At 44.9% G+C, this 9,884-nt stretch overlaps 1 pseudogene; it reads left to right on the forward strand.

The window, feature by feature from the left end:
* The first annotated feature begins 1,863 nt into the window (after nt 1-1,863).
* Nucleotides 1,864-3,589, forward strand: LOC128940029 (pre-mRNA-splicing factor SLU7-like; annotated as a pseudogene).
* Nucleotides 3,590-9,884: the final 6,295 nt, after the last annotated feature.

Consider the following 9,884-nt stretch of genomic DNA (forward strand, 5'->3'; position numbering starts at 1 on the left):
AAAACAATACATGTAGTGAACAAGAAACTGACAGTAATCAAGAATAATTCAGGTACAACAATTAAGAATATTTCAGATAATACACATAATTAATAATACATGTGAAATTAGGTAATTAGGAATCTCTGAAATACTGTACCATCATCCCAGAATCTGCAAACAGATGACAAATCTCAATTCAGTGAGGGCTTGGATAATTATTTCTAGATAATAATTCCCAAGCTTACTTTAAAAATAGGTTCAGCTATCATATATAAAGGGTCAAATTTTCAAGTCAAAGTGACCTGAATCTGGTTTTGATGCAGAAAATATTTGGGTTTGTTGGCAAATTCTCCATCCAGGTAGAGCCAAGGCCTGGCCACCACTCAGGCTCCAGCTGGGAGGGCATTCCCTAAAGACATTTTAAAACAAGGCTCCTAAAAATAGCAGTTATTAGTAAAGGCCTTGGGTTAAAGACTAATCAAACTATCCAGTAGTTGGATCCTTCTGAGGTTTCCTTCAGGATTGAGATGGTTCAAACACAGCAAACTGCTGGAGTGCTTCTATAATAATAACTGTGCAAAACCACCAGATTAGCAGTTTGGAGCAAGGTTTCAATGAAGCTCAGGTATCTTTTCTTGGAACTCTGAAAAATACTTAAAATTATGAGACAGCATTGGGTCAAACCACAGAGCCAGTGCAGGTCTAGCCAGAGAGCTCAGCTGGTCTAAGAGATGCATAAATGGCTAGAGAAGAAAAAAGAATCCTGAAATGATACATGTCTTTTAGATAATTACACAAAAAGGTGTTAAAACATATAAGAAGCTGGTTATAAATACAGTAATAACATCTTATGAACAATGCCTATTATAAAATCTGTAAATTCATATCATGTAATCAATACATCAGCAATAACCAGCTTAGGAAGTTGAGATAACACCTTTCTAAACAGTCATGTACCATGACAGCAAGATGAAACAGAGGAAAACACTGAAACAGCTCACAATCAATAACAGCCATAATGTAGAATCATCACTGACTCTTCTGTGTTATCTATGGAAGATAAAACAGCAGAGATTGTAACAAGCAATAAAGTCTTTGATAAACTCAAGGGTGAACACCCTGTACCTTCTTTATTCACAAACAGGTGTTTGGCAGTGTTTCATCACAGCTGTTTTAGTCAGTCATCTCTTAAAGGAAAACAACTGTACATCTTAGAATGCAGAAAAGTGATATTTAACTGTCTTAGATTGCAATGCAAGATGTAACCAGGAGCATGTGTTTTATTGCCAGCTGTTAAAACCAGGTGGGGCAGCGTTCTTTATCTCTTCCAGGACTCAATCCTCCCTCCAGGAGTTATCTTCTGTGAATGGGCCATTAACGATTAATTATCTTTTGTTAATGGGCCATTGAGTGTCCCTGCATGGCTGATAAAATTCCATCATCCCATTGGGAGATGCTCTGCCCAGGGGGAGGAGCCAAACATTCCTACCTGGATATAATCTGAGGGTTGGATCACCACAGCAGCCTTTCCCACTGGATTCCCAGAGGAAGACCAGACCCTCCTTGGCCTTCACTGGACCTTCAGAGGAAAATTCCACTCTTCTCCAGGATTCCTGCCCCACCAGAACCACAGCTGGCACTGCAGGAGGGCTGAGCCACCACCCTGACCCACAGGCTGTCAGCTCCTGCTCTGACTTTGTCTGCTTCAGCAAAGTTTTTTTACTGTGATCTAATTATTTCTAGACTATAAAGAGCTGCTGCAGATAAAATTCAAGGTTGTAGGACGTAGTTAAGAACTTAAAATTAATTGCTGCAAATAATATTGGGAGGAGAGGCGAGGAGAGGCACAGGGGAGAGGGGAGTTGTGGGAAAAAACCCAAAATGGCCTCAGGTGCAAATGGTGTGAGCCTGGAGGAACCAAAGAAGATGATGAGGGAAGATGGGAGGAAAAAGAAAGAATTAGAAGAGCAGAGAGAACTTGGAAATGCACCGGCTGAGGTGGACGAAGAAGGAAAAGACATCAACCCTCATATTCCTCAGTACATCTCCTCAGTACCGTGGTACATAGATCCTTCTAGGAGACCCACACTAAAGCATCAGAGACATCAGGCTGAGAAGCAGAAGGAGTACAGCTCCTCTGGAGATTGGTACAAATGAGGAGTTCAGGAGCACTCTGTGGCCACGAGGTACAGCAGAGGAGCCTGTGAGAACTGCGGGGCACTGACACACAAAAGGAAACACTGCATGGAGAGACCCAGGAAAGCTGGAGCAAAATACACAGGCATGGATATTGCCCCAGACGAGCACATGCAGCCCCAGCTGGTGTTTGGTTACGATGGGAAGAGAGACAGGTGGAATGGTTACGACCCAGAGGAACACATGAAAATTATTGAGGAATATTCCAATTATTGAGGAATATTCCAAGGTTGATTTGGCCCAATGTGCACTGAAAGCACAGAAGCTTCAGGAGGAGTTGGCATCAGGGAAGCTGGAGTGAGTGAACTCCCCAAGACACCAGGGGGAAGGAGAGGAATCAAATTCACAGAGAGAAAGAGATCACAGCAGTGAAGATGAGGACAAATACACAGATGGCATTGATACGCCTGGGCAGAACTTTGACTCCACAAGACGCATCACAGTCCGAAATTTACGTATTCGGGAATATATTGCTAAATACTTGAGGAACCTAGACCCAAACTCTGCTTATTATGATCCCAAAACAAGAGCAATGAGGGAGAACCCTTATGCCAACACAGGCAGGAGTCCAGATGAAGTTGGTTATGCTGGTGACAACTTTGTTCACAACACAGGTGATGCCATTTCAATGGCACAGACTCAGCTCTTTGCCTGGGAGGCTTATGACAAAGGCTCTGAAGTTCATCTTCAAGCAGACCCTACCAAATTAGAGCTCCTTTAAAAATCTTTCGAAGCAAAAAAAGAAGATTTCAAGGCCCAGCAGAAGGAAAGCATCCTGGAGAAGTATGGAGGACAGGAACATTTAGATGCCCCCCCAGCTGAACTGCTGCTAGCTCAAACAGAAAATTATGTGGAGTATTTGAGGTATGGAACAGTCATCAAAGGCCAGCAGAAAGCTATTGCTTGCTCTAAGTATGAAGAGGATGTGAGGATCAACAACCATACATGCATTTGGGGTTCGTGCTGGAAGGAAGGGAAGTGGGGTTACAAGTGCTGTCACTCCTCTGTCGAGTACTCCTGCTGTACAGGGGAAACTGGGAAAGAAGTTGCTAACACAGAGGCAAGTTTAATGGAAAAGCAGCCTGAGGAGGAAGAACACATGATAAAACCCAAAACACTGATGGAGATCCACCAAGAGAAACAGACAGAGAAGAAAAAGAAGAAGCACAAGAAGAGCTCGAATTCCAACAGTGAGGGCGAAGAGAAAAAGAAGCAAGAAAAACTAAAAAAGGCCCTAAATGCTGAAGAGGCTCGACTTCTCCACCTCAGAGATATCACACAGTTAGATGAGAGGAGGAGACCATACAACAGCCAGTATGAAGCCAGGGAGCCAACAGAAGAGGAGATGGAGGCCTACAGAAGGAAAAGGCAGAGACCTGATGGCCCCATGGCCTCTTTTCTTGGGCAATAACCACAGGAAGCACCATTCCAGTACACAAAGCTTTTCCCATTGTTGTTTACAACTCTCTAGACACTTCATTTTACACATGTCTAAAAGAACAAAAACCTTTTTGTGCTCTGAAGAAATTTGTGAAAGCTTCTTTCAGCAGACATGATCAGTCTAGTAGTTACTGGAGTTTTGTAAATGTGTGTGTATATATACAAATACAGCCAAATATACACACACACATATATATAACATATGTATACATAAAATACATGCACCTACTCTGTAAGTTCTTGAAGGAGATCTGATTGAAATCCTGAAATTTGGCCAACTAATACATATATATATATATATATTTGACCAACTAATGCATAAAGTTGTAATGCAGTAAAACTGACTAGTCAGTAGAAATGGTCAGCAGGTGTCAATACACAACAAAAATGCTTGACAAAAATTTGACACAACTACTACTAGAGCTTCTCACTTGTTAAGCCTGTCTCATGACTGTAAAAGAATACAGAGTTTCTTGATCACTTTGCAGTGGAATATTCCTGTCAGAGCTGGAAAATGAAATTTCACAAATCAAGCAGCAGCATGGGAAAGCAAACAAGGAGAATATCCAACAAGACTGTCAGTGACTTAATCCTGACTTGTCTGCATTAAGACATTCTTGTGCAGCGTGTGTTAAAAACTACAAACCACACACTTTGGAGATGCTGTCTGTAGACACCTCTAGTTGCAGTTGTGTGAGGTGGTAAAGGGGTATTTCTGTAATTTCTTTTCCTTGTTTTAAATTCTAGGTGGAGGTAGGGTGGACTTAAAACATCCTGTTTAAATGTATCACGAGCACCATTAAATGTACTCTGAATTGTTTCACTTTTTATATACTTAAACTAGGAGCTGTTATATTGTTGTGTTTTCCCCTATGCCTTTAATAAATCATGTTTTGCTTAAAAAAAAAAAAAAAATAAAAGGAACAGAGCTGCAGCGCCCAAGCCATATCTACACCACAGCAATTAAATAAATTAAATATAGATGAGCCATTCCCAATTGATGGGCAGGTGCCACCCCAAAAAGGGAAGGGAAAACTCCATGATTCTGCCCTCTGTTCTTCCCCCTAAAACACTTGCGGTTGAAAAAGAGGAGGGGAAAAGGCAATAAAAACCAAACCCTCAAAACCACACACTGTGAGGGGGAAAATAATTTTTAAAAAAAGTAGAAAATGCCTTTTCCCAGCATATTTTGCCTTTTTAAACTCAGAGCTGGGCTTTCTTTCCATGACTCGTATGTTTCCAAGTGCCATTTCCACATCACGGTTCTATCCTGCCATTTATTTCCCACCACCTTAGCAGCATGTGAAAAGTGAACATTACATGGCTCTAGGCAGATATTTACTACATGTAATATGTTGTATTGATTAGTAGTGCTGTATTAACAGTTTAATAGTACTGTAAATGTAGTTTTGTAGTTAAAACGTAACTTTTGAGGTTAAAATAGAAACTATGTATGTGGGATATCTTTTTAAAAAGAGGAATGAGGTACTCTCACCAGATAGCAGCCACAGGACACCTGAATCTTTCAGAGAAAGAGAGTTTATTGCTCCATTATCAGAAGGAAAGAACTTTTTCCCACCTTGCTCAGCCCTGAAGACACTTTAGGATTCAGAGGAAGAAGCCGACGCTGACCAGACAGAATCCCGTGTTTGAATGGAATTTATGCATCATGTATGAGATGCATGAATATGCAACAGGCTGTTGCTTTAAAGGGTTAACCCTCTGTTAAAGTGGGTCCTTTTTTGGGCTCATTTTGCCCAGAAAAGGTACCCAGACCGTCTGTAACTCTTCGATTTTTATTGTCTCATATTGTCCTAATCCAAAATGTCCAAATTCTTATTACTCTAATTACATTACTATTTTTATAAGCATTTCATTACTATTAAACTTTTAAAAATTTCAAAACCAAGCAATTGGTGTTTTTCCCAGCAGCTGAGCGTTCACTCACCGCTGTTTTTGTCGCTGCTGTCCCCAGGACTCGCTGTGCGTTTCTCTCTCCTGGGCTGCTTCGCCTTTCATGGCTCTTTGGGCTGAGCATCCTCTGTGGTCCAGGACGGCGTTGGCAGCTCGCGGTTCTGTTCTCACTGGTCACTTTCCCCCAGCTGTTGTGTTCATTTCTGTGCATTCCACAGGTTCTACCCCCTGCCCGGTTCTGCTTCACCACCTCTTGTCTTTGCTGTTTGCACACCGATCCCGCTGCTGACCGTAGCCGTAACCTTTTGCTCCTTTCCATATCCCTTTTGCTCCTTTCCATATTCCTTTTGCTGCTTTCCATATCCCTTTTGCTCCTTTCCATATTCCTTTTGCTGCTTTCCATATTCCTTTTGCTGCTTTCCATATTCACTCCTTGAATTTCTATCCGTGCTGATCCTGCTGCCAGTGCTGCGCTGTTCGTGTGCTCTGCCCGGTCTGGCTGCAATCTCCCTTTCACATCTTTGTTTATTCCGTCTCTAAATCCAGTCCCGCGGTCAGCTTGGCTGGTTTCACCTCCTCCTTTTGTGACAGGCTGTTAATCTCGAGTTGATCACGTCTTTGGGGACACCTTCTGTTGGAATAAATCAGCCCAGACTCCATTTTCTTCTTGCAGAAAGCCAATTCTTTATTCACCAAGCTCATACTTGTAGGAAATATCAGAACGCACTGTGTTGAACCTAATTGGTCAGCAATACAGTGAAACTCAGTTCATTGGATGATAAAGGCTAGTGTAAGTGTCTATCACATTTTCTCTCTCTAGATATGTTTACATTTTTCCTTTGCGGGCTCTCATGGGATAAATTTCATTGTTTACACAGATGCATTTGTTTTTTTCACCCTCAGAATAGATTGTTGTGTTAAATAAACTTCTCATTTGCAGAATATATTTAACAACCTGGAGATATATGTCCATGGGAACTTGCAAATTGCTTGTTAGCTGCGTTTAGAAGAAATGTCAGGCCAGCTTTGGCAACTTTAGCAGAGCAAGGCCTGATTTCATAAGGCTTTTATTTTATAATTCTTCTATCTGTCTATGACACTCTACTGCTTTTCTACCTCTTTATCTTCTGGGGGAAAGCATCAAATGACACCTCTGGGCTGAATGATTTAACTCCAAGTGCTCATAGTTAGCAATAGTTCATAGTTAGCAACTCTACAGCTTGGCCTGGGTAGTTTCCAGCTCTTTCTCATATTTGAAAAGTCCAAAAAGATATTTAGGACTAGATCTGGTGAGAAACTAAAGTGTGTCCCTTATTTCTGTCCCAGGCTGGGAAATAAGACATTGCACACTGAGACTAATGCCAAAAAGGAGAGGGGTAAAAAGTGAACAATCATCATAAAAATGCAGGAAACTGTCACTGCATGGTGTGATGAGCAGGAGCTCTGTCCCTGACCCCAGGGGGATACCAGGGCACCTCTTACCAGGTGTGTCTGTGCTTCTTGCAGGGACCATGGGTGTGTGACAGCCTCAGGACACTGCTCACTCAATAATTCACTTGCTCACCACGTTTGAAGTTCAGTCCAGAGCCTCTGATTGCCTGTACAGGACCAAACTTTGGGGCTCTGTGGACCAGAATAAGATGTTACAGGCTCCAAATTTCAGGCTGTGGATCCTTCAGTGAAAATTAGCTTCTCACAGTGTATTTTCCTAGTGCAGAATGTCTTCACATTTCTTTGTACAGAGAATGGCATCAATATAACACAACAAATTTAATTCATAACAGCAATTAAGAGGCCGAGAGGGTGGATCAGCCAGGGAGGATCCAGCCACTGGGGAAGCACTTCCAGGAGCAAACGTGTGAGAGCCATCTGTCGCCTCTCCACACACAGTGACAGCCACAGCAAGGCTCTGCAGCCTGCTCAGAAAATTCACACCATGGTGAAGGCTTGCTGAATACATTCTGCAACAGAATACATTTGCCAGGGGTGAATTGTGCCCTGCACTGGAGGGGAGGTGAGGCACGGCCGTGGTGGTGCCCTGCAGCTGCTGCCTCTCCCTCTCCTGAAGGGAAATGTGGCTGTGGGGTTTGCAGAGCTCTGAGTGCTCCCTGCAGAGAGCGTCCTGCCTCCACTGGAGCAGGCTTTCCACAGTCTGATGGTGGGGAGCAAAATCCAAATTCCTGCTGAGAAACGTGGTGAAGTGCTGTCAGAAAGGGGAAAACCCTGCTCCAGGTGACGCTGGTGAATACCCTGCACTCCTTTACCGGCAGTCACAAATCAATGAACTTTCCTTTCCATCCTTCTGCATAAAAATGGAGTGACATGCACACATATAAGGCAAAAAACATCACTACACGCCTTACAAAACCTGTCAGTGCTGCACAGGCTCCTTTCCCCAGGGAGAGTTGGAGGAAACAAGCACAAGACAGTCACTCATCATTCTGCTTAAGACAAGGCTGGGAGGCCCAGGGACGCTGCAGCAAAACCCACAGCAAAGCTGCAGAGCAAAGAACTGACTGAGCCAGCTCCTGGCCCACAAAACGCAGGAATCAGATCAGCTGAGGACAGGAGCTGCAGGGATTCCAGGACTACCTTGTCTCCTTGGACCACCTCATGCCTTCAGCTTTTGGGTCTTCTCTGGTGTGTGATGATGAGGTGGGACTGAATTCCCATCTGGCCAGGTGAATGTGCTTCAGACACACCTTCAGCCCTGCTTGCACCTGACTCCTGTCCTAGGGGTGCACCCTGAGAGTGGGACCCGTGTGGTTTGTGACCACATGAAGGCATCAGCTCCACAGTGCTGACTGAGGCTGGGGTGTCCCTGGAGGCAAGGCTGGCAGGGCTGTCAGAAGGCCAAGAAGCACCTGAAACCACTGGGTACCTGCATGGCAACCCCCCATGCCTTGCTCCCTGTCTTTGCTCTTTACTTGTCCCAACATTATGCACAGCACCAATATTTATACACAAAACATGACTGTGATTTCAGCAAAAAACAATCTGCCCCCTCAATACATTAATAATCTTGTTTCGCTGCCAAAACATTTTCATTTCCTTTTCTCCAGGCCTTCTTTGTCTTCCTTATGTCTATTTTTACTGCATTTTCTGACAGGCAGCTTGTCAGTTTGCCATTTAGGTGAATCTTTCTGCAGTGTGGCCAGCAAAATACGAGCAGCAGAGAAGCCTGCTAATTAAAATCACTGCCTGTAATTTATAGATGTGCTGTCTGTGCTCGAGGAGGGATGGAGAGCAGAAATCACTGCCCTCTCTGCAGAGGGCTGTGAGGCCAGCCTGGGGTCATGCAGCTGCTGCAGAGTCCCCTGTCCCTGCTGATGTCACTTGGCCATGGACATTGGGGATATGGGGTTCATTGAGCACAGAATTCCAGCTGTCACCATTTATTGTGGATATTTTTGTTCCCACAATAGGGGAGAGAATGATATCAAAAGGCTAATTAATTACTTTTATACCATATTATTCTATACATCTAAAACTGAATCTGCCAAGCACTCAACCCTGCACACACTGCACTGAATCTCATGAATGTCAGTGACAGTCCTCACACACACACACACACACACACAGAGGACAGGCCAAGGAAACAAAACACCATCACTGTGGGTAAATAATCTCCATATTGCATTCTACTTTGGCACAAACACAGGTACAGCAAATGAGATAAGAATTGTTTTTCCTTTCTCTGAGGTTCAGAGAATGCGAATCCCAGAAATATTCTTGCAAAGATGTGCCTTGCTTTTCTCTGTGAGGAGAAATTTGGGGCTACACCTGCTCCTGTCAAATTCCTCAGGGAGCAGCTCCCGTTCCCTGGGCAGCCTCGGTGAAAAGGGCATCTCCCGGGCAGGGAGAGCCGCAGGGAGCTGGGGCTGTGGGCCCATCCCGGGGGTTGTGGGTCCATCCTGGGGTTGTGAGGCCATCCCGGGGGTGTGGGGCCATCCTGTGACTATGAGCCCATCCCAGGGCTGTGGGCCCATGCTGGGGATATGGGGCCGGGGGTGTGCGTCCATCCCGGGGTTGTGAGGCGGTCCTGGGGCTCTGAGCCCATCCCGAGCAGTGTGGGGCCAGGGCTGTTGCTCCGTCCCGGGGGTCTGAGCCCATCCTGGGGATGTGGGTCCATCCCGGGGGTTGTGGGTCCATTCCCGGGCTATGGGACCATTCTGGGGATGTGAGCCCATCCCGGGCAGTGCGGGGCCGGGGGTATGCGTCTGTCCCAGGACTGTGGACCCATCCCAGGGGTGTGAGCCTATCCCGGGCAGTGCGAGGCTGGGGCTGTGAGCCCATCCCAGGGTGAGGGCCCATCCCGGGGCTGTGAGCCCATCCCGGGGGCTCTGAGCCCA

The sequence above is a fragment of the Melozone crissalis genome, unplaced genomic scaffold (genome assembly GCF_028551555.1).
Source record: "Melozone crissalis strain CALT ecotype California unplaced genomic scaffold, PUWL_Pcris_2 ptg000032l_1, whole genome shotgun sequence".
NCBI classification, from domain to species: domain Eukaryota; kingdom Metazoa; phylum Chordata; class Aves; order Passeriformes; family Passerellidae; genus Melozone; species Melozone crissalis.